Here is a 26,792-nt window from a genome sequence, read left to right as displayed (position 1 = left end):
CAAAGTATTTCTTCAATTGGTCTGCCATTTTCTGGTTCTCCATTATGAATTCCCTTGATTCTGACTGCAGGGGACCTACATTAGTCTTCACTAATCTTTTTCTCTTCACATATATATACAAGCTTTTGCAGTCAGTTTTTAAGTTCCCTGCAAGCTTACTCTCATATGCTATTTTCCCCCTCCTAATTAAACCCTTAGTCCTCCTCTGCTGAATTCTAACTTTGTCGCAGTCCTCGGGTTTGCTGCTTTTTCTGGCAATTTATAAGCCTCTTCCTTGGATTTAACACTTTCCCTAAATTCACTTGTTAGCCACGGTTGAGCCACCTTGCCTGGTTTATTCATTCGCCACACACGGATGTACAATTGTTGTAGTTTATCCATGTGATATTTAAATGTCTGCCATTGCCTCTCCACCGTCAATCCTTTATGTATCATTCTCCAGTCTATCCCCGCCAATTCACGTTGCAAACCGTCGAAGTTTCCTTTCTTTACGTTCAGATCCCGAGTCTCTGAATTAACTGTGTCACTCTCCATCTTAATGAAGAATTTTACCATATTATGTTCACTCTTCCCCAAGAGGCCCCTCACGACCAGATTGCTAATTAATCCTCTCTCGTTACACAAGACCCATTCTAGGATGGCCTGCTCACTAGTTGCTTCCTCGACACATTGGTCTAGAAAAGCGTCCCTTATACACCCCAGGAAATCCTCCTCCATCGTATTGCTACCAGTTTGGTCAGCCCAATCAATATGCAGATTAAAGTCATTCATGATAACTGCTGTACCCTTATTGAACGCGTCCCTTATTTCCTGTTTGATGCCATCCCCAACCTTGCTACTACTGCTTGCTGGTCTGTACACAACTCCCACTAATGTTTTCTGCCCTTTGGTGTTTCCGCAGCAGAGCAGAGTAATTTCTTCTTACAAATGTTTCCCTTTGAGGCACAGTTTTTACTAAGTGAAACTGTCAAGGTACAATCAGCTTGTTTCCTCGGCCCCTATTTTCTGCCCTGGCTTTCTCCTTGATGTAATGATAAGTAGCGACGACGTTGAACAACGGGTTTACGGTGATCTCAAAATGTGGCTTGGAGATAACTTAGTAAGTGGAAATTAAATGAAACGTTTGCTTTTTCTCCTTCAGTTGTATTTTCAATGGGCATAGTGCAGTGAAAAGTTTCTAGTTTTTCTAATGTTGGAAGTACATTGAATGGCGTAAGTGAATGAATGAAAAGGAAGGAAACGAGCAGAGAGCCAGGGTGAATTCGCATGGTTGGCAAACGAAATGTACACTACTTCGTCGAGGGTCGTGTGCGCAGGAGGATGAAATGAGGTTTACGCTCTCTCGTGGTCACGGCGAGCATAGCTGTGTAAACTGGTGATTGTGCAAGTGCAGTGACTGCAGTGAGCTGCAGGGAGCAGTGAGAGTGAGTTGAATGTGAAGGAGACAAAGTGTGGGATGTGGTATTTGAATGCAGTGGAGATGATGAGCAGACTGTGTGTGCATGTGCATGAGCGTGTGAATGTGTGTGTGTGTGTGTGTATGTGTCGAGGGCTGGTGAAGATTTCCGTGTGGTAAAGTGCGAGGTTTATTTGGTGTTTTTGTTGTAAAGGCTGGTAGAGTTGATGCGATGATGTTTGATTTTGTTTGCAAAGTTGCCGATGGCTGCGTTTTTTTTTCTGATTAAAATGCATAAAGTGTGGCAAAAGGATGCGTCTCACTGTATTGGCCAGGCTGCACTGCAGCACCTATTCACAGGTGCGACCCAACTGCTGACCAGCACGGGGGCTTTGACCTGCTCCGTTCCCGACCTGGGCCGGTTCACCCCTCTTCATCGGACCTGGTGATCCCAGGTTAACCGAGGACCACCATGTGGATACCGGTCTTAGTGTGGACACCCGATCGGCACAGGCGATAGCAGCCCAGAACTCCTGACCTCGAGCAATCCTGCAGCCTCAGCCTCCCAGCAGCGGGATCACAGGCGCGCGCCACTGCACCCGGCGAAAGCGATTGTTGTTTCAGCAACCTTCAGTTAAAGCTAGCAGCAGCTGCTCTGCTGCACGAAATTATGCAGATATGATACTGTGCTTCATTTACTCATCTGCTGAAAATTGTTGCGCACGCTGCTACGTTGCATGCTCTCGTGTGACCCTAAGTTAGAGCATCAAGACAATTTTAGTGATTGCACATTTCTGGGTAAAGAAAATATTGCTAATCTATCCAGCTGTACTGGCCTCCAACGTACGTATCAATACCTTGCAAAATGAGGGGTCTCTACAAGTTGTATGTCGCTTGTCTGTCGTTCAGATTCTCGTTTGCTGCGAAGATTGAAGCACGGAAACATAGAAAGTAGGTGCAAGAGTAGGCCATTCGGCCCTGCGGGTCTGCACCACCATTCAATATGATCATGGCTGATCATGCATCTTCAGTCCTCCATTCCTGCTTTCTCTTCATACCCATTGGTCGCTTTAGCCGTAAGGGCCACATCTAACTCCCTTTTGAAAACATCGAACGAACTGGCCTCAACGACTTTCTTTGGTAGAGAATTCCACAGGTTCACAACTCTGTGAGTGAAGAAGTTTCTCCTCATCTCGGTCCTAAATGGCTTATCCCTTATCCTTAGACTGTGACCCCTGGTTCTAGACTTCACCAACACCGGGAACATTCTTTCTGCATCTAACCTGTCCAATCCTGTCAGTATTTTAGATGTTTCTATAAGATCCGCTCTCATTCTTCTAAATTCCAGTGAATATGAGCCCAGTTGATCTAATCTTTCTTCATATGTCAGTCCTGCCATCCCGGGAATCAGTCTGGTCAACCTTCGCTGCACTCCCTCAATAGCCAGTATGTCCTGCCTCAGATTAGGCGACCAAAATGGCACACAATACACAACTGGGTGGTCTCACCAAGGCCCTGTACAACTGCAGTGAGACCTCCCTGCTCCTATACTCAAATCCCCTCGCTATGAAGGCCAGTATGCCATTTGCCTTCTTTACTGCCTGCTGTACCTGCATGCCTACCTTCAATGACTGATTTACCATGACACCCAGGGTTTCGTTGCACCTCCCCTTTTACTAATCTGTCACCGTTCAGACAATAATCTGCCCTGCTGTTTTTGCAAACAAAATGGGTAACCTCACACTTATCTACATTATTCTGCATCTGCCATGCATTTGCCGATTCACCTAACCTGTCCAAATCCCCCTGCAGCGTCCTCGCTTCCTCCTCGCAGCTCGCACTGCTACCCAGCTTAGTGTCATCTGCAAACTTGGAGATACTACTTTTAATTCCTTCGTCTAAATCATTCATGTATATTGTAAATAGCTGGGGTCACAGCGCTAAACCCTGCAGCACCCCACTAGTCACTGCCTGCCATTCTGAAAAGGACCCGTTTATTCCCACTCTTTCCTGTCTGCTAACTAGTTCTCTATCCACGTCAGTACATTACCCCCAATAGCATGTGCCTTAATTTTGCACACTAATCTCTTGTGTGGGACCTTGTCAAAAGCCTTTTGAATGTCTAAATACACCACATCCACTGGTTCTCCCTTATCCACTCGACTAGTTAAATCCTCAAAATACTCTAGAAGATTTGTCAAGCATGATTTCCCTTTCATAAATCCATGCTGACTTGGACCGATCCTGTCACTGCTTTCCAAATGTGCTGCTATTTCATCTTTAATAATTGATTCCAACATTTACCCCACAACCGATGTCAGGATAAGCGGTCTATAATTCCCTGTTTTCTCTCTCCCTACATTTATAAAACGTGGCGTTACATTAGCTACCCTCCAATCCATAGGAACTGAACCAGAATCGATAGAATGTTGGAAAATTACTACCATGCATCCATTATTTCTCGGGCCAATTCCTTAAATATGCTGGGATGCAGACTATCAGGCCATAGGGACTTATCGGCCTGTAGGCCCTTCAAATTCCCGAACACCGTTTCCTGACTAATGAGGATTTCCCTCAGTTCCCCCTTCTCGCTGGACGTTCGGTCCCCTAGTATTTTCGTGAGGTTATTTGTGTCTTCCTTAGTGAAGGCAGAACCAAAGTATTTCTTCAATTGGTCTGCCATTTTCTGGTTCTCCATTATGAATTCCCTTGATTCTGACTGCAGGGGACCTACATTAGTCTTCACTAATCTTTTTCTCTTCACATATATATACAAGCTTTTGCAGTCAGTTTTTAAGTTCCCTGCAAGCTTACTCTCATATGCTATTTTCCCCCTCCTAATTAAACCCTTAGTCCTCCTCTGCTGAATTCTAACTTTGTCGCAGTCCTCGGGTTTGCTGCTTTTTCTGGCAATTTATAAGCCTCTTCCTTGGATTTAACACTTTCCCTAAATTCACTTGTTAGCCACGGTTGAGCCACCTTGCCTGGTTTATTCATTCGCCACACACGGATGTACAATTGTTGTAGTTTATCCATGTGATATTTAAATGTCTGCCATTGCCTCTCCATCGTCAATCCTTTATGTATCATTCTCCAGTCTATCCCCGCCAATTCACGTTGCAAACCGTCGAAGTTTCCTTTCTTTACGTTCAGATCCCGAGTCTCTGAATTAACTGTGTCACTCTCCATCTTAATGAAGAATTTTACCATATTATGTTCACTCTTCCCCAAGAGGCCCCTCACGACCAGATTGCTAATTAATCCTCTCTCGTTACACAAGACCCATTCTAGGATGGCCTGCTCACTAGTTGCTTCCTCGACACATTGGTCTAGAAAAGCGTCCCTTATACACCCCAGGAAATCCTCCTCCATCGTATTGCTACCAGTTTGGTCAGCCCAATCAATATGCAGATTAAAGTCATTCATGATAACTGCTGTACCCTTATTGAACGCGTCCCTTATTTCCTGTTTGATGCCATCCCCAACCTTGCTACTACTGCTTGCTGGTCTGTACACAACTCCCACTAATGTTTTCTGCCCTTTGGTGTTTCCGCAGCAGAGCAGAGTAATTTCTTCTTACAAATGTTTCCCTTTGAGGCACAGTTTTTACTAAGTGAAACTGTCAAGGTACAATCAGCTTGTTTCCTCGGCCCCTATTTTCTGCCCTGGCTTTCTCCTTGATGTAATGATAAGTAGCGACGACGTTGAACAACGGGTTTACGGTGATCTCAAAATGTGGCTTGGAGATAACTTAGTAAGTGGAAATTAAATGAAACGTTTGCTTTTTCTCCTTCAGTTGTATTTTCAATGGGCATAGTGCAGTGAAAAGTTTCTAGTTTTTCTAATGTTGGAAGTACATTGAATGGCGTAAGTGAATGAATGAAAAGGAAGGAAACGAGCAGAGAGCCAGGGTGAATTCGCATGGTTGGCAAACGAAATGTACACTACTTCGTCGAGGGTCGTGTGCGCAGGAGGATGAAATGAGGTTTACGCTCTCTCGTGGTCACGGCGAGCATAGCTGTGTAAACTGGTGATTGTGCAAGTGCAGTGACTGCAGTGAGCTGCAGGGAGCAGTGAGAGTGAGTTGAATGTGAAGGAGACAAAGTGTGGAATGTGGTATTTGAATGCAGTGGAGATGATGAGCAGACTGTGTGTGCATGTGCATGAGCGTGTGAATGTGTGTGTGTGTGTGTGTATGTGTCGAGGGCTGGTGAAGATTTCCGTGTGGTAAAGTGCGAGGTTTATTTGGTGTTTTTGTTGTAAAGGCTGGTAGAGTTGATGCGATGATGTTTGATTTTGTTTGCAAAGTTGCCGATGGCTGCGTTTTTTTTTCTGATTAAAATGCATAAAGTGTGGCAAAAGGATGCGTCTCACTGTATCGGCCAGGCTGCACTGCAGCACCTATTCACAGGTGCGACCCAACTGCTGACCAGCACGGGGGCTTTGACCTGCTCCGTTCCCGACCTGGGCCGGTTCACCCCTCTTCATCGGACCTGGTGATCCCAGGTTAACCGAGGACCACCATGTGGATACCGGTCTTAGTGTGGACACCCGATCGGCACAGGCGATAGCAGCCCAGAACTCCTGACCTCGAGCAATCCTGCAGCCTCAGCCTCCCAGCAGCGGGATCACAGGCGCGCGCCACTGCACCCGGCGAAAGCGATTGTTGTTTCAGCAACCTTCAGTTAAAGCTAGCAGCAGCTGCTCTGCTGCACGAAATTATGCAGATATGATACTGTGCTTCATTTACTCATCTGCTGAAAATTGTTGCGCACGCTGCTACGTTGCATGCTCTCGTGTGACCCTAAGTTAGAGCATCAAGACAATTTTAGTGATTGCACATTTCTGGGTAAAGAAAATATTGCTAATCTATCCAGCTGTACTGGCCTCCAACGTACGTATCAATACCTTGCAAAATGAGGGGTCTCTACAAGTTGTATGTCGCTTGTCTGTCGTTCAGATTCTCGTTTGCTGCGAAGATTGAAGCACGGAAACATAGAAAGTAGGTGCAAGAGTAGGCCATTCGGCCCTGCGGGTCTGCACCACCATTCAATATGATCATGGCTGATCATGCATCTTCAGTCCTCCATTCCTGCTTTCTCTTCATACCCATTGGTCGCTTTAGCCGTAAGGGCCACATCTAACTCCCTTTTGAAAACATCGAACGAACTGGCCTCAACGACTTTCTTTGGTAGAGAATTCCACAGGTTCACAACTCTGTGAGTGAAGAAGTTTCTCCTCATCTCGGTCCTAAATGGCTTATCCCTTATCCTTAGACTGTGACCCCTGGTTCTAGACTTCACCAACACCGGGAACATTCTTTCTGCATCTAACCTGTCCAATCCTGTCAGTATTTTAGATGTTTCTATAAGATCCGCTCTCATTCTTCTAAATTCCAGTGAATATGAGCCCAGTTGATCTAGTCTTTCTTCATATGTCAGTCCTGCCATCCCGGGAATCAGTCTGGTCAACCTTCGCTGCACTCCCTCAATAGCCAGTATGTCCTGCCTCAGATTAGGCGACCAAAATGGCACACAATACACAACTGGGTGGTCTCACCAAGGCCCTGTACAACTGCAGTGAGACCTCCCTGCTCCTATACTCAAATCCCCTCGCTATGAAGGCCAGTATGCCATTTGCCTTCTTTACTGCCTGCTGTACCTGCATGCCTACCTTCAATGACTGATTTACCATGACACCCAGGGTTTCGTTGCACCTCCCCTTTTACTAATCTGTCACCGTTCAGACAATAATCTGCCCTGCTGTTTTTGCAAACAAAATGGGTAACCTCACACTTATCTACATTATTCTGCATCTGCCATGCATTTGCCGATTCACCTAACCTGTCCAAATCCCCCTGCAGCGTCCTCGCTTCCTCCTCGCAGCTCGCACTGCTACCCAGCTTAGTGTCATCTGCAAACTTGGAGATACTACTTTTAATTCCTTCGTCTAAATCATTCATGTATATTGTAAATAGCTGGGGTCACAGCGCTAAACCCTGCAGCACCCCACTAGTCACTGCCTGCCATTCTGAAAAGGACCCGTTTATTCCCACTCTTTCCTGTCTGCTAACTAGTTCTCTATCCACGTCAGTACATTACCCCCAATAGCATGTGCCTTAATTTTGCACACTAATCTCTTGTGTGGGACCTTGTCAAAAGCCTTTTGAATGTCTAAATACACCACATCCACTGGTTCTCCCTTATCCACTCGACTAGTTAAATCCTCAAAATACTCTAGAAGATTTGTCAAGCATGATTTCCCTTTCATAAATCCATGCTGACTTGGACCGATCCTGTCACTGCTTTCCAAATGTGCTGCTATTTCATCTTTAATAATTGATTCCAACATTTACCCCACAACCGATGTCAGGATAAGCGGTCTATAATTCCCTGTTTTCTCTCTCCCTACATTTATAAAACGTGGCGTTACATTAGCTACCCTCCAATCCATAGGAACTGAACCAGAATCGATAGAATGTTGGAAAATTACTACCATGCATCCATTATTTCTCGGGCCAATTCCTTAAATATGCTGGGATGCAGACTATCAGGCCATAGGGACTTATCGGCCTTCAGGCCCTTCAAATTCCCGAACACCGTTTCCTGACTAATGAGGATTTCCCTCAGTTCCCCCTTCTCGCTGGACGTTCGGTCCCCTAGTATTTTCGTGAGGTTATTTGTGTCTTCCTTAGTGAAGGCAGAACCAAAGTATTTCTTCAATTGGTCTGCCATTTTCTGGTTCTCCATTATGAATTCCCTTGATTCTGACTGCAGGGGACCTACATTAGTCTTCACTAATCTTTTTCTCTTCACATATATATACAAGCTTTTGCAGTCAGTTTTTAAGTTCCCTGCAAGCTTACTCTCATATGCTATTTTCCCCCTCCTAATTAAACCCTTAGTCCTCCTCTGCTGAATTCTAACTTTGTCGCAGTCCTCGGGTTTGCTGCTTTTTCTGGCAATTTATAAGCCTCTTCCTTGGATTTAACACTTTCCCTAAATTCACTTGTTAGCCACGGTTGAGCCACCTTGCCTGGTTTATTCATTCGCCACACACGGATGTACAATTGTTGTAGTTTATCCATGTGATATTTAAATGTCTGCCATTGCCTCTCCATCGTCAATCCTTTATGTATCATTCTCCAGTCTATCCCCGCCAATTCACGTTGCAAACCGTCGAAGTTTCCTTTCTTTACGTTCAGATCCCGAGTCTCTGAATTAACTGTGTCACTCTCCATCTTAATGAAGAATTTTACCATATTATGTTCACTCTTCCCCAAGAGGCCCCTCACGACCAGATTGCTAATTAATCCTCTCTCGTTACACAAGACCCATTCTAGGATGGCCTGCTCACTAGTTGCTTCCTCGACACATTGGTCTAGAAAAGCGTCCCTTATACACCCCAGGAAATCCTCCTCCATCGTATTGCTACCAGTTTGGTCAGCCCAATCAATATGCAGATTAAAGTCATTCATGATAACTGCTGTACCCTTATTGAACGCGTCCCTTATTTCCTGTTTGATGCCATCCCCAACCTTGCTACTACTGCTTGCTGGTCTGTACACAACTCCCACTAATGTTTTCTGCCCTTTGGTGTTTCCGCAGCAGAGCAGAGTAATTTCTTCTTACAAATGTTTCCCTTTGAGGCACAGTTTTTACTAAGTGAAACTGTCAAGGTACAATCAGCTTGTTTCCTCGGCCCCTATTTTCTGCCCTGGCTTTCTCCTTGATGTAATGATAAGTAGCGACGACGTTGAACAACGGGTTTACGGTGATCTCAAAATGTGGCTTGGAGATAACTTAGTAAGTGGAAATTAAATGAAACGTTTGCTTTTTCTCCTTCAGTTGTATTTTCAATGGGCATAGTGCAGTGAAAAGTTTCTAGTTTTTCTAATGTTGGAAGTACATTGAATGGCGTAAGTGAATGAATGAAAAGGAAGGAAACGAGCAGAGAGCCAGGGTGAATTCGCATGGTTGGCAAACGAAATGTACACTACTTCGTCGAGGGTCGTGTGCGCAGGAGGATGAAATGAGGTTTACGCTCTCTCGTGGTCACGGCGAGCATAGCTGTGTAAACTGGTGATTGTGCAAGTGCAGTGACTGCAGTGAGCTGCAGGGAGCAGTGAGAGTGAGTTGAATGTGAAGGAGACAAAGTGTGGAATGTGGTATTTGAATGCAGTGGAGATGATGAGCAGACTGTGTGTGCATGTGCATGAGCGTGTGAATGTGTGTGTGTGTGTGTGTATGTGTCGAGGGCTGGTGAAGATTTCCGTGTGGTAAAGTGCGAGGTTTATTTGGTGTTTTTGTTGTAAAGGCTGGTAGAGTTGATGCGATGATGTTTGATTTTGTTTGCAAAGTTGCCGATGGCTGCGTTTTTTTTTCTGATTAAAATGCATAAAGTGTGGCAAAAGGATGCGTCTCACTGTATTGGCCAGGCTGCACTGCAGCACCTATTCACAGGTGCGACCCAACTGCTGACCAGCACGGGGGCTTTGACCTGCTCCGTTCCCGACCTGGGCCGGTTCACCCCTCTTCATCGGACCTGGTGATCCCAGGTTAACCGAGGACCACCATGTGGATACCGGTCTTAGTGTGGACACCCGATCGGCACAGGCGATAGCAGCCCAGAACTCCTGACCTCGAGCAATCCTGCAGCCTCAGCCTCCCAGCAGCGGGATCACAGGCGCGCGCCACTGCACCCGGCGAAAGCGATTGTTGTTTCAGCAACCTTCAGTTAAAGCTAGCAGCAGCTGCTCTGCTGCACGAAATTATGCAGATATGATACTGTGCTTCATTTACTCATCTGCTGAAAATTGTTGCGCACGCTGCTACGTTGCATGCTCTCGTGTGACCCTAAGTTAGAGCATCAAGACAATTTTAGTGATTGCACATTTCTGGGTAAAGAAAATATTGCTAATCTATCCAGCTGTACTGGCCTCCAACGTACGTATCAATACCTTGCAAAATGAGGGGTCTCTACAAGTTGTATGTCGCTTGTCTGTCGTTCAGATTCTCGTTTGCTGCGAAGATTGAAGCACGGAAACATAGAAAGTAGGTGCAAGAGTAGGCCATTCGGCCCTGCGGGTCTGCACCACCATTCAATATGATCATGGCTGATCATGCATCTTCAGTCCTCCATTCCTGCTTTCTCTTCATACCCATTGGTCGCTTTAGCCGTAAGGGCCACATCTAACTCCCTTTTGAAAACATCGAACGAACTGGCCTCAACGACTTTCTTTGGTAGAGAATTCCACAGGTTCACAACTCTGTGAGTGAAGAAGTTTCTCCTCATCTCGGTCCTAAATGGCTTATCCCTTATCCTTAGTCTGTGACCCCTGGTTCTAGACTTCACCAACACCGGGAACATTCTTTCTGCATCTAACCTGTCCAATCCTGTCAGTATTTTAGATGTTTCTATAAGATCCGCTCTCATTCTTCTAAATTCCAGTGAATATGAGCCCAGTTGATCTAGTCTTTCTTCATATGTCAGTCCTGCCATCCCGGGAATCAGTCTGGTCAACCTTCGCTGCACTCCCTCAATAGCCAGTATGTCCTGCCTCAGATTAGGCGACCAAAATGGCACACAATACACAACTGGGTGGTCTCACCAAGGCCCTGTACAACTGCAGTGAGACCTCCCTGCTCCTATACTCAAATCCCCTCGCTATGAAGGCCAGTATGCCATTTGCCTTCTTTACTGCCTGCTGTACCTGCATGCCTACCTTCAATGACTGATTTACCATGACACCCAGGGTTTCGTTGCACCTCCCCTTTTACTAATCTGTCACCGTTCAGACAATAATCTGCCCTGCTGTTTTTGCAAACAAAATGGGTAACCTCACACTTATCTACATTATTCTGCATCTGCCATGCATTTGCCGATTCACCTAACCTGTCCAAATCCCCCTGCAGCGTCCTCGCTTCCTCCTCGCAGCTCGCACTGCTACCCAGCTTAGTGTCATCTGCAAACTTGGAGATACTACTTTTAATTCCTTCGTCTAAATCATTCATGTATATTGTAAATAGCTGGGGTCACAGCGCTAAACCCTGCAGCACCCCACTAGTCACTGCCTGCCATTCTGAAAAGGACCCGTTTATTCCCACTCTTTCCTGTCTGCTAACTAGTTCTCTATCCACGTCAGTACATTACCCCCAATAGCATGTGCCTTAATTTTGCACACTAATCTCTTGTGTGGGACCTTGTCAAAAGCCTTTTGAATGTCTAAATACACCACATCCACTGGTTCTCCCTTATCCACTCGACTAGTTAAATCCTCAAAATACTCTAGAAGATTTGTCAAGCATGATTTCCCTTTCATAAATCCATGCTGACTTGGACCGATCCTGTCACTGCTTTCCAAATGTGCTGCTATTTCATCTTTAATAATTGATTCCAACATTTACCCCACAACCGATGTCAGGATAAGCGGTCTATAATTCCCTGTTTTCTCTCTCCCTACATTTATAAAACGTGGCGTTACATTAGCTACCCTCCAATCCATAGGAACTGAACCAGAATCGATAGAATGTTGGAAAATTACTACCATGCATCCATTATTTCTCGGGCCAATTCCTTAAATATGCTGGGATGCAGACTATCAGGCCATAGGGACTTATCGGCCTTCAGGCCCTTCAAATTCCCGAACACCGTTTCCTGACTAATGAGGATTTCCCTCAGTTCCCCCTTCTCGCTGGACGTTCGGTCCCCTAGTATTTTCGTGAGGTTATTTGTGTCTTCCTTAGTGAAGGCAGAACCAAAGTATTTCTTCAATTGGTCTGCCATTTTCTGGTTCTCCATTATGAATTCCCTTGATTCTGACTGCAGGGGACCTACATTAGTCTTCACTAATCTTTTTCTCTTCACATATATATACAAGCTTTTGCAGTCAGTTTTTAAGTTCCCTGCAAGCTTACTCTCATATGCTATTTTCCCCCTCCTAATTAAACCCTTAGTCCTCCTCTGCTGAATTCTAACTTTGTCGCAGTCCTCGGGTTTGCTGCTTTTTCTGGCAATTTATAAGCCTCTTCCTTGGATTTAACACTTTCCCTAAATTCACTTGTTAGCCACGGTTGAGCCACCTTGCCTGGTTTATTCATTCGCCACACACGGATGTACAATTGTTGTAGTTTATCCATGTGATATTTAAATGTCTGCCATTGCCTCTCCACCGTCAATCCTTCATGTATCATTCTCCAGTCTATCCCCGCCAATTCACGTTGCAAACCGTCGAAGTTTCCTTTCTTTACGTTCAGATCCCGAGTCTCTGAATTAACTGTGTCACTCTCCATCTTAATGAAGAATTTTACCATATTATGTTCACTCTTCCCCAAGAGGCCCCTCACGACCAGATTGCTAATTAATCCTCTCTCGTTACACAAGACCCATTCTAGGATGGCCTGCTCACTAGTTGCTTCCTCGACACATTGGTCTAGAAAAGCGTCCCTTATACACCCCAGGAAATCCTCCTCCATCGTATTGCTACCAGTTTGGTCAGCCCAATCAATATGCAGATTAAAGTCATTCATGATAACTGCTGTACCCTTATTGAACGCGTCCCTTATTTCCTGTTTGATGCCATCCCCAACCTTGCTACTACTGCTTGCTGGTCTGTACACAACTCCCACTAATGTTTTCTGCCCTTTGGTGTTTCCGCAGCAGAGCAGAGTAATTTCTTCTTACAAATGTTTCCCTTTGAGGCACAGTTTTTACTAAGTGAAACTGTCAAGGTACAATCAGCTTGTTTCCTCGGCCCCTATTTTCTGCCCTGGCTTTCTCCTTGATGTAATGATAAGTAGCGACGACGTTGAACAACGGGTTTACGGTGATCTCAAAATGTGGCTTGGAGATAACTTAGTAAGTGGAAATTAAATGAAACGTTTGCTTTTTCTCCTTCAGTTGTATTTTCAATGGGCATAGTGCAGTGAAAAGTTTCTAGTTTTTCTAATGTTGGAAGTACATTGAATGGCGTAAGTGAATGAATGAAAAGGAAGGAAACGAGCAGAGAGCCAGGGTGAATTCGCATGGTTGGCAAACGAAATGTACACTACTTCGTCGAGGGTCGTGTGCGCAGGAGGATGAAATGAGGTTTACGCTCTCTCGTGGTCACGGCGAGCATAGCTGTGTAAACTGGTGATTGTGCAAGTGCAGTGACTGCAGTGAGCTGCAGGGAGCAGTGAGAGTGAGTTGAATGTGAAGGAGACAAAGTGTGGAATGTGGTATTTGAATGCAGTGGAGATGATGAGCAGACTGTGTGTGCATGTGCATGAGCGTGTGAATGTGTGTGTGTGTGTGTGTATGTGTCGAGGGCTGGTGAAGATTTCCGTGTGGTAAAGTGCGAGGTTTATTTGGTGTTTTTGTTGTAAAGGCTGGTAGAGTTGATGCGATGATGTTTGATTTTGTTTGCAAAGTTGCCGATGGCTGCGTTTTTTTTTCTGATTAAAATGCATAAAGTGTGGCAAAAGGATGCGTCTCACTGTATCGGCCAGGCTGCACTGCAGCACCTATTCACAGGTGCGACCCAACTGCTGACCAGCACGGGGGCTTTGACCTGCTCCGTTCCCGACCTGGGCCGGTTCACCCCTCTTCATCGGACCTGGTGATCCCAGGTTAACCGAGGACCACCATGTGGATACCGGTCTTAGTGTGGACACCCGATCGGCACAGGCGATAGCAGCCCAGAACTCCTGACCTCGAGCAATCCTGCAGCCTCAGCCTCCCAGCAGCGGGATCACAGGCGCGCGCCACTGCACCCGGCGAAAGCGATTGTTGTTTCAGCAACCTTCAGTTAAAGCTAGCAGCAGCTGCTCTGCTGCACGAAATTATGCAGATATGATACTGTGCTTCATTTACTCATCTGCTGAAAATTGTTGCGCACGCTGCTACGTTGCATGCTCTCGTGTGACCCTAAGTTAGAGCATCAAGACAATTTTAGTGATTGCACATTTCTGGGTAAAGAAAATATTGCTAATCTATCCAGCTGTACTGGCCTCCAACGTACGTATCAATACCTTGCAAAATGAGGGGTCTCTACAAGTTGTATGTCGCTTGTCTGTCGTTCAGATTCTCGTTTGCTGCGAAGATTGAAGCACGGAAACATAGAAAGTAGGTGCAAGAGTAGGCCATTCGGCCCTGCGGGTCTGCACCACCATTCAATATGATCATGGCTGATCATGCATCTTCAGTCCTCCATTCCTGCTTTCTCTTCATACCCATTGGTCGCTTTAGCCGTAAGGGCCACATCTAACTCCCTTTTGAAAACATCGAACGAACTGGCCTCAACGACTTTCTTTGGTAGAGAATTCCACAGGTTCACAACTCTGTGAGTGAAGAAGTTTCTCCTCATCTCGGTCCTAAATGGCTTATCCCTTATCCTTAGACTGTGACCCCTGGTTCTAGACTTCACCAACACCGGGAACATTCTTTCTGCATCTAACCTGTCCAATCCTGTCAGTATTTTAGATGTTTCTATAAGATCCGCTCTCATTCTTCTAAATTCCAGTGAATATGAGCCCAGTTGATCTAGTCTTTCTTCATATGTCAGTCCTGCCATCCCGGGAATCAGTCTGGTCAACCTTCGCTGCACTCCCTCAATAGCCAGTATGTCCTGCCTCAGATTAGGCGACCAAAATGGCACACAATACACAACTGGGTGGTCTCACCAAGGCCCTGTACAACTGCAGTGAGACCTCCCTGCTCCTATACTCAAATCCCCTCGCTATGAAGGCCAGTATGCCATTTGCCTTCTTTACTGCCTGCTGTACCTGCATGCCTACCTTCAATGACTGATTTACCATGACACCCAGGGTTTCGTTGCACCTCCCCTTTTACTAATCTGTCACCGTTCAGACAATAATCTGCCCTGCTGTTTTTGCAAACAAAATGGGTAACCTCACACTTATCTACATTATTCTGCATCTGCCATGCATTTGCCGATTCACCTAACCTGTCCAAATCCCCCTGCAGCGTCCTCGCTTCCTCCTCGCAGCTCGCACTGCTACCCAGCTTAGTGTCATCTGCAAACTTGGAGATACTACTTTTAATTCCTTCGTCTAAATCATTCATGTATATTGTAAATAGCTGGGGTCACAGCGCTAAACCCTGCAGCACCCCACTAGTCACTGCCTGCCATTCTGAAAAGGACCCGTTTATTCCCACTCTTTCCTGTCTGCTAACTAGTTCTCTATCCACGTCAGTACATTACCCCCAATAGCATGTGCCTTAATTTTGCACACTAATCTCTTGTGTGGGACCTTGTCAAAAGCCTTTTGAATGTCTAAATACACCACATCCACTGGTTCTCCCTTATCCACTCGACTAGTTAAATCCTCAAAATACTCTAGAAGATTTGTCAAGCATGATTTCCCTTTCATAAATCCATGCTGACTTGGACCGATCCTGTCACTGCTTTCCAAATGTGCTGCTATTTCATCTTTAATAATTGATTCCAACATTTACCCCACAACCGATGTCAGGATAAGCGGTCTATAATTCCCTGTTTTCTCTCTCCCTACATTTATAAAACGTGGCGTTACATTAGCTACCCTCCAATCCATAGGAACTGAACCAGAATCGATAGAATGTTGGAAAATTACTACCATGCATCCATTATTTCTCGGGCCAATTCCTTAAATATGCTGGGATGCAGACTATCAGGCCATAGGGACTTATCGGCCTTCAGGCCCTTCAAATTCCCGAACACCGTTTCCTGACTAATGAGGATTTCCCTCAGTTCCCCCTTCTCGCTGGACGTTCGGTCCCCTAGTATTTTCGTGAGGTTATTTGTGTCTTCCTTAGTGAAGGCAGAACCAAAGTATTTCTTCAATTGGTCTGCCATTTTCTGGTTCTCCATTATGAATTCCCTTGATTCTGACTGCAGGGGACCTACATTAGTCTTCACTAATCTTTTTCTCTTCACATATATATACAAGCTTTTGCAGTCAGTTTTTAAGTTCCCTGCAAGCTTACTCTCATATGCTATTTTCCCCCTCCTAATTAAACCCTTAGTCCTCCTCTGCTGAATTCTAACTTTGTCGCAGTCCTCGGGTTTGCTGCTTTTTCTGGCAATTTATAAGCCTCTTCCTTGGATTTAACACTTTCCCTAAATTCACTTGTTAGCCACGGTTGAGCCACCTTGCCTGGTTTATTCATTCGCCACACACGGATGTACAATTGTTGTAGTTTATCCATGTGATATTTAAATGTCTGCCATTGCCTCTCCACCGTCAATCCTTCATGTATCATTCTCCAGTCTATCCCCGCCAATTCACGTTGCAAACCGTCGAAGTTTCCTTTCTTTACGTTCAGATCCCGAGTCTCTGAATTAACTGTGTCACTCTCCATCTTAATGAAGAATTTTACCATATTATGTTCACTCTTCCCCAAGAGGCCCCTCACGACCAGATTGCTAATTAATCCTCTCTCGTTACACAAGACCCATTCTAGGATGGCCTGCTCACTAGTTGCTTCCTCGACACATTGGTCTAGAAAAGCGTCCCTTATACACCCCAGGAAATCCTCCTCCATCGTATTGCTACCAGTTTGGTCAGCCCAATCAATATGCAGATTAAAGTCATTCATGATAACTGCTGTACCCTTATTGAACGCGTCCCTTATTTCCTGTTTGATGCCATCCCCAACCTTGCTACTACTGCTTGCTGGTCTGTACACAACTCCCACTAATGTTTTCTGCCCTTTGGTGTTTCCGCAGCAGAGCAGAGTAATTTCTTCTTACAAATGTTTCCCTTTGAGGCACAGTTTTTACTAAGTGAAACTGTCAAGGTACAATCAGCTTGTTTCCTCGGCCCCTATTTTCTGCCCTGGCTTTCTCCTTGATGTAATGATAAGTAGCGACGACGTTGAACAACGGGTTTACGGTGATCTCAAAATGTGGCTTGGAGATAACTTAGTAAGTGGAAATTAAATGAAACGTTTGCTTTTTCTCCTTCAGTTGTATTTTCAATGGGCATAGTGCAGTGAAAAGTTTCTAGTTTTTCTAATGTTGGAAGTACATTGAATGGCGTAAGTGAATGAATGAAAAGGAAGGAAACGAGCAGAGAGCCAGGGTGAATTCGCATGGTTGGCAAACGAAATGTACACTACTTCGTCGAGGGTCGTGTGCGCAGGAGGATGAAATGAGGTTTACGCTCTCTCGTGGTCACGGCGAGCATAGCTGTGTAAACTGGTGATTGTGCAAGTGCAGTGACTGCAGTGAGCTGCAGGGAGCAGTGAGAGTGAGTTGAATGTGAAGGAGACAAAGTGTGGAATGTGGTATTTGAATGCAGTGGAGATGATGAGCAGACTGTGTGTGCATGTGCATGAGCGTGTGAATGTGTGTGTGTGTGTGTGTATGTGTCGAGGGCTGGTGAAGATTTCCGTGTGGTAAAGTGCGAGGTTTATTTGGTGTTTTTGTTGTAAAGGCTGGTAGAGTTGATGCGATGATGTTTGATTTTGTTTGCAAAGTTGCCGATGGCTGCGTTTTTTTTTCTGATTAAAATGCATAAAGTGTGGCAAAAGGATGCGTCTCACTGTATCGGCCAGGCTGCACTGCAGCACCTATTCACAGGTGCGACCCAACTGCTGACCAGCACGGGGGCTTTGACCTGCTCCGTTCCCGACCTGGGCCGGTTCACCCCTCTTCATCGGACCTGGTGATCCCAGGTTAACCGAGGACCACCATGTGGATACCGGTCTTAGTGTGGACACCCGATCGGCACAGGCGATAGCAGCCCAGAACTCCTGACCTCGAGCAATCCTGCAGCCTCAGCCTCCCAGCAGCGGGATCACAGGCGCGCGCCACTGCACCCGGCGAAAGCGATTGTTGTTTCAGCAACCTTCAGTTAAAGCTAGCAGCAGCTGCTCTGCTGCACGAAATTATGCAGATATGATACTGTGCTTCATTTACTCATCTGCTGAAAATTGTTGCGCACGCTGCTACGTTGCATGCTCTCGTGTGACCCTAAGTTAGAGCATCAAGACAATTTTAGTGATTGCACATTTCTGGGTAAAGAAAATATTGCTAATCTATCCAGCTGTACTGGCCTCCAACGTACGTATCAATACCTTGCAAAATGAGGGGTCTCTACAAGTTGTATGTCGCTTGTCTGTCGTTCAGATTCTCGTTTGCTGCGAAGATTGAAGCACGGAAACATAGAAAGTAGGTGCAAGAGTAGGCCATTCGGCCCTGCGGGTCTGCACCACCATTCAATATGATCATGGCTGATCATGCATCTTCAGTCCTCCATTCCTGCTTTCTCTTCATACCCATTGGTCGCTTTAGCCGTAAGGGCCACATCTAACTCCCTTTTGAAAACATCGAACGAACTGGCCTCAACGACTTTCTTTGGTAGAGAATTCCACAGGTTCACAACTCTGTGAGTGAAGAAGTTTCTCCTCATCTCGGTCCTAAATGGCTTATCCCTTATCCTTAGACTGTGACCCCTGGTTCTAGACTTCACCAACACCGGGAACATTCTTTCTGCATCTAACCTGTCCAATCCTGTCAGTATTTTAGATGTTTCTATAAGATCCGCTCTCATTCTTCTAAATTCCAGTGAATATGAGCCCAGTTGATCTAGTCTTTCTTCATATGTCAGTCCTGCCATCCCGGGAATCAGTCTGGTCAACCTTCGCTGCACTCCCTCAATAGCCAGTATGTCCTGCCTCAGATTAGGCGACCAAAATGGCACACAATACACAACTGGGTGGTCTCACCAAGGCCCTGTACAACTGCAGTGAGACCTCCCTGCTCCTATACTCAAATCCCCTCGCTATGAAGGCCAGTATGCCATTTGCCTTCTTTACTGCCTGCTGTACCTGCATGCCTACCTTCAATGACTGATTTACCATGACACCCAGGGTTTCGTTGCACCTCCCCTTTTACTAATCTGTCACCGTTCAGACAATAATCTGCCCTGCTGTTTTTGCAAACAAAATGGGTAACCTCACACTTATCTACATTATTCTGCATCTGCCATGCATTTGCCGATTCACCTAACCTGTCCAAATCCCCCTGCAGCGTCCTCGCTTCCTCCTCGCAGCTCGCACTGCTACCCAGCTTAGTGTCATCTGCAAACTTGGAGATACTACTTTTAATTCCTTCGTCTAAATCATTCATGTATATTGTAAATAGCTGGGGTCACAGCGCTAAACCCTGCAGCACCCCACTAGTCACTGCCTGCCATTCTGAAAAGGACCCGTTTATTCCCACTCTTTCCTGTCTGCTAACTAGTTCTCTATCCACGTCAGTACATTACCCCCAATAGCATGTGCCTTAATTTTGCACACTAATCTCTTGTGTGGGACCTTGTCAAAAGCCTTTTGAATGTCTAAATACACCACATCCACTGGTTCTCCCTTATCCACTCGACTAGTTAAATCCTCAAAATACTCTAGAAGATTTGTCAAGCATGATTTCCCTTTCATAAATCCATGCTGACTTGGACCGATCCTGTCACTGCTTTCCAAATGTGCTGCTATTTCATCTTTAATAATTGATTCCAACATTTACCCCACAACCGATGTCAGGATAAGCGGTCTATAATTCCCTGTTTTCTCTCTCCCTACATTTATAAAACGTGGCGTTACATTAGCTACCCTCCAATCCATAGGAACTGAACCAGAATCGATAGAATGTTGGAAAATTACTACCATGCATCCATTATTTCTCGGGCCAATTCCTTAAATATGCTGGGATGCAGACTATCAGGCCATAGGGACTTATCGGCCTTCAGGCCCTTCAAATTCCCGAACACCGTTTCCTGACTAATGAGGATTTCCCTCAGTTCCCCCTTCTCGCTGGACGTTCGGTCCCCTAGTATTTTCGTGAGGTTATTTGTGTCTTCCTTAGTGAAGGCAGAACCAAAGTATTTCTTCAATTGGTCTGCCATTTTCTGGTTCTCCATTATGAATTCCCTTGATTCTGACTGCAGGGGACCTACATTAGTCTTCACTAATCTTTTTCTCTTCACATATATATACAAGCTTTTGCAGTCAGTTTTTAAGTTCCCTGCAAGCTTACTCTCATATGCTATTTTCCCCCTCCTAATTAAACCCTTAGTCCTCCTCTGCTGAATTCTAACTTTGTCGCAGTCCTCGGGTTTGCTGCTTTTTCTGGCAATTTATAAGCCTCTTCCTTGGATTTAACACTTTCCCTAAATTCACTTGTTAGCCACGGTTGAGCCACCTTGCCTGGTTTATTCATTCGCCACACACGGATGTACAATTGTTGTAGTTTATCCATGTGATATTTAAATGTCTGCCATTGCCTCTCCATCGTCAATCCTTTATGTATCATTCTCCAGTCTATCCCCGCCAATTCACGTTGCAAACCGTCGAAGTTTCCTTTCTTTACGTTCAGATCCCGAGTCTCTGAATTAACTGTGTCACTCTCCATCTTAATGAAGAATTTTACCATATTATGTTCACTCTTCCCCAAGAGGCCCCTCACGACCAGATTGCTAATTAATCCTCTCTCGTTACACAAGACCCATTCTAGGATGGCCTGCTCACTAGTTGCTTCCTCGACACATTGGTCTAGAAAAGCGTCCCTTATACACCCCAGGAAATCCTCCTCCATCGTATTGCTACCAGTTTGGTCAGCCCAATCAATATGCAGATTAAAGTCATTCATGATAACTGCTGTACCCTTATTGAACGCGTCCCTTATTTCCTGTTTGATGCCATCCCCAACCTTGCTACTACTGCTTGCTGGTCTGTACACAACTCCCACTAATGTTTTCTGCCCTTTGGTGTTTCCGCAGCAGAGCAGAGTAATTTCTTCTTACAAATGTTTCCCTTTGAGGCACAGTTTTTACTAAGTGAAACTGTCAAGGTACAATCAGCTTGTTTCCTCGGCCCCTATTTTCTGCCCTGGCTTTCTCCTTGATGTAATGATAAGTAGCGACGACGTTGAACAACGGGTTTACGGTGATCTCAAAATGTGGCTTGGAGATAACTTAGTAAGTGGAAATTAAATGAAACGTTTGCTTTTTCTCCTTCAGTTGTATTTTCAATGGGCATAGTGCAGTGAAAAGTTTCTAGTTTTTCTAATGTTGGAAGTACATTGAATGGCGTAAGTGAATGAATGAAAAGGAAGGAAACGAGCAGAGAGCCAGGGTGAATTCGCATGGTTGGCAAACGAAATGTACACTACTTCGTCGAGGGTCGTGTGCGCAGGAGGATGAAATGAGGTTTACGCTCTCTCGTGGTCACGGCGAGCATAGCTGTGTAAACTGGTGATTGTGCAAGTGCAGTGACTGCAGTGAGCTGCAGGGAGCAGTGAGAGTGAGTTGAATGTGAAGGAGACAAAGTGTGGAATGTGGTATTTGAATGCAGTGGAGATGATGAGCAGACTGTGTGTGCATGTGCTGGTGAAGATTTCCGTGTGGTAAAGTGCGAGGTTTATTTGGTGTTTTTGTTGTAAAGGCTGGTAGAGTTGATGCGATGATGTTTGATTTTGTTTGCAAAGTTGCCGATGGCTGCGTTTTTTTTTCTGATTAAAATGCATAAAGTGTGGCAAAAGGATGCGTCTCACTGTATTGGCCAGGCTGCACTGCAGCACCTATTCACAGGTGCGACCCAACTGCTGACCAGCACGGGGGCTTTGACCTGCTCCGTTCCCGACCTGGGCCGGTTCACCCCTCTTCATCGGACCTGGTGATCCCAGGTTAACCGAGGACCACCATGTGGATACCGGTCTTAGTGTGGACACCCGATCGGCACAGGCGATAGCAGCCCAGAACTCCTGACCTCGAGCAATCCTGCAGCCTCAGCCTCCCAGCAGCGGGATCATAGGCGCGCGCCACTGCACCCGGCGAAAGCGATTGTTGTTTCAGCAACCTTCAGTTAAAGCTAGCAGCAGCTGCTCTGCTGCACGAAATTATGCAGATATGATACTGTGCTTCATTTACTCATCTGCTGAAAATTGTTGCGCACGCTGCTACGTTGCATGCTCTCGTGTGACCCTAAGTTAGAGCATCAAGACAATTTTAGTGATTGCACATTTCTGGGTAAAGAAAATATTGCTAATCTATCCAGCTGTACTGGCCTCCAACATACGTATCAATACCTTGCAAAATGAGGGGTCTCTACAAGTTGTATGTCGCTTGTCTGTCGTTCAGATTCTCGTTTGCTGCGAAGATTGAAGCACGGAAACATAGAAAGTAGGTGCAAGAGTAGGCCATTCGGCCCTGCGGGTCTGCACCACCATTCAATATGATCATGGCTGATCATGCATCTTCAGTCCTCCATTCCTGCTTTCTCTTCATACCCATTGGTCGCTTTAGCCGTAAGGGCCACATCTAACTCCCTTTTGAAAACATCGAACGAACTGGCCTCAACGACTTTCTTTGGTAGAGAATTCCACAGGTTCACAACTCTGTGAGTGAAGAAGTTTCTCCTCATCTCGGTCCTAAATGGCTTATCCCTTATCCTTAGACTGTGACCCCTGGTTCTAGACTTCACCAACACCGGGAACATTCTTTCTGCATCTAACCTGTCCAATCCTGTCAGTATTTTAGATGTTTCTATAAGATCCGCTCTCATTCTTCTAAATTCCAGTGAATATGAGCCCAGTTGATCTAGTCTTTCTTCATATGTCAGTCCTGCCATCCCGGGAATCAGTCTGGTCAACCTTCGCTGCACTCCCTCAATAGCCAGTATGTCCTGCCTCAGATTAGGCGACCAAAATGGCACACAATACACAACTGGGTGGTCTCACCAAGGCCCTGTACAACTGCAGTGAGACCTCCCTGCTCCTATACTCAAATCCCCTCGCTATGAAGGCCAGTATGCCATTTGCCTTCTTTACTGCCTGCTGTACCTGCATGCCTACCTTCAATGACTGATTTACCATGACACCCAGGGTTTCGTTGCACCTCCCCTTTTACTAATCTGTCACCGTTCAGACAATAATCTGCCCTGCTGTTTTTGCAAACAAAATGGGTAACCTCACACTTATCTACATTATTCTGCATCTGCCATGCATTTGCCGATTCACCTAACCTGTCCAAATCCCCCTGCAGCGTCCTCGCTTCCTCCTCGCAGCTCGCACTGCTACCCAGCTTAGTGTCATCTGCAAACTTGGAGATACTACTTTTAATTCCTTCGTCTAAATCATTCATGTATATTGTAAATAGCTGGGGTCACAGCGCTAAACCCTGCAGCACCCCACTAGTCACTGCCTGCCATTCTGAAAAGGACCCGTTTATTCCCACTCTTTCCTGTCTGCTAACTAGTTCTCTATCCACGTCAGTACATTACCCCCAATAGCATGTGCCTTAATTTTGCACACTAATCTCTTGTGTGGGACCTTGTCAAAAGCCTTTTGAATGTCTAAATACACCACATCCACTGGTTCTCCCTTATCCACTCGACTAGTTAAATCCTCAAAATACTCTAGAAGATTTGTCAAGCATGATTTCCCTTTCATAAATCCATGCTGACTTGGACCGATCCTGTCACTGCTTTCCAAATGTGCTGCTATTTCATCTTTAATAATTGATTCCAACATTTACCCCACAACCGATGTCAGGATAAGCGGTCTATAATTCCCTGTTTTCTCTCTCCCTACATTTATAAAACGTGGCGTTACATTAGCTACCCTCCAATCCATAGGAACTGAACCAGAATCGATAGAATGTTGGAAAATTACTACCATGCATCCATTATTTCTCGGGCCAATTCCTTAAATATGCTGGGATGCAGACTATCAGGCCATAGGGACTTATCGGCCTTCAGGCCCTTCAAATTCCCGAACACCGTTTCCTGACTAATGAGGATTTCCCTCAGTTCCCCCTTCTCGCTGGACGTTCGGTCCCCTAGTATTTTCGTGAGGTTATTTGTGTCTTCCTTAGTGAAGGCAGAACCAAAGTATTTCTTCAATTGGTCTGCCATTTTCTGGTTCTCCATTATGAATTCCCTTGATTCTGACTGCAGGGGACCTACATTAGTCTTCACTAATCTTTTTCTCTTCACATATATATACAAGCTTTTGCAGTCAGTTTTTAAGTTCCCTGCAAGCTTACTCTCATATGCTATTTTCCCCCTCCTAATTAAACCCTTAGTCCTCCTCTGCTGAATTCTAACTTTGTCGCAGTCCTCGGGTTTGCTGCTTTTTCTGGCAATTTATAAGCCTCTTCCTTGGATTTAACACTTTCCCTAAATTCACTTGTTAGCCACGGTTGAGCCACCTTGCCTGGTTTATTCTTTCGCCACACACGGATGTACAATTGTTGTAGTTTATCCATGTGATATTTAAATGTCTGCCATTGCCTCTCCACCGTCAATCCTTTATGTATCATTCTCCAGTCTATCCCCGCCAATTCACATTGCAAACCGTCGAAGTTTCCTTTCTTTACGTTCAGATCCCGAGTCTCTGAATTAACTGTGTCACTCTCCATCTTAATGAAGAATTTTACCATATTATGTTCACTCTTCCCCAAGAGGCCCCTCACGACCAGATTGCTAATTAATCCTCTCTCGTTACACAAGACCCATTCTAGGATGGCCTGCTCACTAGTTGCTTCCTCGACACATTGGTCTAGAAAAGCGTCCCTTATACACTCCAGGAAATCCTCCTCCATCGTATTGCTACCAGTTTGGTCAGCCCAATCAATATGCAGATTAAAGTCATTCATGATAACTGCTGTACCCTTATTGAACGCGTCCCTTATTTCCTGTTTGATGCCATCCCCAACCTTGCTACTACTGCTTGCTGGTCTGTACACAACTCCCAATAATGTTTTCTGCCCTTTGGTGTTTCCGCAGCAGAGCAGAGTAATTTCTTCTTACAAATGTTTCCCTTTGAGGCACAGTTTTTACTAAGTGAAACTGTCAAGGTACAATCAGCTTGTTTCCTCGGCCCCTATTTTCTGCCCTGGCTTTCTCCTTGATGTAATGATAAGTAGCGACGACGTTGAACAACGGGTTTACGGTGATCTCAAAATGTGGCTTGGAGATAACTTAGTAAGTGGAAATTAAATGAAACGTTTGCTTTTTCTCCTTCAGTTGTATTTTCAATGGGCATAGTGCAGTGAAAAGTTTCTAGTTTTTCTAATGTTGGAAGTACATTGAATGGCGTAAGTGAATGAATGAAAAGGAAGGAAACGAGCAGAGAGCCAGGGTGAATTCGCATGGTTGGCAAACGAAATGTACACTACTTCGTCGAGGGTCGTGTGCGCAGGAGGATGAAATGAGGTTTACGCTCTCTCGTGGTCACGGCGAGCATAGCTGTGTAAACTGGTGATTGTGCAAGTGCAGTGACTGCAGTGAGCTGCAGGGAGCAGTGAGAGTGAGTTGAATGTGAAGGAGACAAAGTGTGGAATGTGGTATTTGAATGCAGTGGAGATGATGAGCAGACTGTGTGTGCATGTGCTGGTGAAGATTTCCGTGTGGTAAAGTGCGAGGTTTATTTGGTGTTTTTGTTGTAAATACACCACATCCACTGGTTCTCCCTTATCCACTCGACTAGTTAAATCCTCAAAATACTCTAGAAGATTTGTCAAGCATGATTTCCCTTTCATAAATCCATGCTGACTTGGACCGATCCTGTCACTGCTTTCCAAATGTGCTGCTATTTCATCTTTAATAATTGATTCCAACATTTACCCCACAACCGATGTCAGGATAAGCGGTCTATAATTCCCTGTTTTCTCTCTCCCTACATTTATAAAACGTGGCGTTACATTAGCTACCCTCCAATCCATAGGAACTGAACCAGAATCGATAGAATGTTGGAAAATTACTACCATGCATCCATTATTTCTCGGGCCAATTCCTTAAATATGCTGGGATGCAGACTATCAGGCCATAGGGACTTATCGGCCTTCAGGCCCTTCAAATTCCCGAACACCGTTTCCTGACTAATGAGGATTTCCCTCAGTTCCCCCTTCTCGCTGGACGTTCGGTCCCCTAGTATTTTCGTGAGGTTATTTGTGTCTTCCTTAGTGAAGGCAGAACCAAAGTATTTCTTCAATTGGTCTGCCATTTTCTGGTTCTCCATTATGAATTCCCTTGATTCTGACTGCAGGGGACCTACATTAGTCTTCACTAATCTTTTTCTCTTCACATATATATACAAGCTTTTGCAGTCAGTTTTTAAGTTCCCTGCAAGCTTACTCTCATATGCTATTTTCCCCCTCCTAATTAAACCCTTAGTCCTCCTCTGCTGAATTCTAACTTTGTCGCAGTCCTCGGGTTTGCTGCTTTTTCTGGCAATTTATTAGCCTCTTCCTTGGATTTAACACTTTCCCTAAATTCACTTGTTAGCCACGGTTGAGCCACCTTGCCTGGTTTATTCTTTCGCCACACACGGATGTACAATTGTTGTAGTTTATCCATGTGATATTTAAATGTCTGCCATTGCCTCTCCACCGTCAATCCTTTATGTATCATTCTC

Source organism: Pristiophorus japonicus, chromosome 14, assembly GCF_044704955.1.
Source record: "Pristiophorus japonicus isolate sPriJap1 chromosome 14, sPriJap1.hap1, whole genome shotgun sequence".
Lineage (NCBI taxonomy): Eukaryota > Metazoa > Chordata > Chondrichthyes > Pristiophoridae > Pristiophorus > Pristiophorus japonicus.
This window is presented reverse-complemented; position numbering follows the sequence as displayed.